Source organism: Propithecus coquereli, unplaced genomic scaffold, assembly GCF_000956105.1.
Source record: "Propithecus coquereli isolate 6110/MARCELLA unplaced genomic scaffold, Pcoq_1.0 Scaffold209, whole genome shotgun sequence".
Lineage (NCBI taxonomy): Eukaryota > Metazoa > Chordata > Mammalia > Primates > Indriidae > Propithecus > Propithecus coquereli.
Genome location: NW_012145967.1, coordinates 305005 through 306435, shown reverse-complemented (window position 1 = coordinate 306435; position 1431 = coordinate 305005). Strand labels below are relative to the sequence as shown.

The following is a 1431-nucleotide window of genomic DNA, read 5'->3' as shown; positions in this document are numbered from 1 at the left end:
TCTTAGGGGGCAAACCAAGGTTGATCCTGAAAGTGGACCCACAAGTTCTGTAATAACTAAATCAGTGTTTTTAGTAGCTTGTTTTTAATCCTTAAGCTGTGACTTCAACTCTGAAAGGCTGACTAACCATGGGAGGTTACCTTTCACTTAGAGTTTGTTCCAAAGTACATGCAGTGCTTTATGTAAATTATTTCTGCCAGATTTGTGTGATGTAGCAGGATGGAGTGGTAAGAAAGACGCTGGACTTTTGAGTCATAGTGGAGACTAGTTTTGCCACTTGGTAGCTGTGTGACTTTAGGCTAACCAGCTTTCCTGAGGGACCTCGTGCACTCGTACACATTACAGGTGGTCGTGAGAACCAAATGAGATCTGATGCATATCAGAATCTGAAAAATACTTTGCAAATGAAAGGTATTATTTAGAATGTAAGACCCTTCAACTTTGTCTTATCCCACTCTTATCAGATTATAGAATGTAACATATTTTACTCCCCACGTTCTTTGCTGCTTTTTCATCGTCTCCGTACTTACTACTCTCTCTGCCTGGAATGTGCTTTGTTTACAGGGCAAGCTCCCCAATGTCCCCTCCCCTCCTTTCTCTCTCGTCGTGATTTGTACTTTCCTCTCACAGCACCCATCACACTGCCCATAACTGCTTGCATGTCTCTCCCTCTAGACTGTAAACCCCTTGCTGGACACACATCTCATTAATCCCTACAATCATTTTCATGCTGGTGCAAAGTGGATGTTTAATAAACATTGAAGGAAGTTTAAAAAAAAGATCCAGAATCACGACTAGAATATCAAGACTTTGTATTTCTAATTCAGAATTCATATCCTTTGCAGAGTTGTATCCTTTACTTTCAGTTATATTAAAATTGAAGGGCTTCCAAAACCTGACATTTTTCTCTCTACCTCATTATGCAACTTTGCTATCAGATCCTTTATTCGGGTAACTTTGAGGAGTCAGAACATCTGAGTTCCAGTTCTCAGCTGGGCAGTTGACTAGCTTCCTGATTAAAAAAAAAAATTGAGGCTGGGAGCGGTGGCTCACGTCTGTAATCTTAGCACTCTTGGAGGCCAAAACAGGTGGATTGGTTGTTCAGGAGTTTGAGACCAGCCTGAGCAAGAGTGAGACCTCATCTCTACTAAAAATATAGAAAGAAAGTAGCTGAACAACTAAAAATATATATAGAAAAAATTAGCTGGGCATGGTGGCTCATGTGTAGTCCCAGCTACTCGGGAGGCTGAGGCAGAAGGATCGCTCGAGCCCTGGAGTTTGAGGTTGCTGTGAGCTAGGATGACGCCACGGCACTCACTCTAGCCCGGGCAACACAGTGAGACTCTGTCTCAAAAAAAAAAAAAAATCATCTTTGGCCTAATTTTGTAACTTATCAACAGTGGTATTGCAGTACTCTGGTGTGATTAGTTG

At 41.6% G+C, this 1431-nt stretch overlaps 1 protein-coding gene across 1 annotated transcript in view; it reads right to left on the bottom strand.

Annotated features, from left to right (window-relative positions):
• The window catches only part of TMEM45B (transmembrane protein 45B), a 53037-nt gene that overhangs the window by 3021 nt on the left and 48585 nt on the right, over positions 1-1431 (bottom strand). The window lies entirely within an intron of this gene.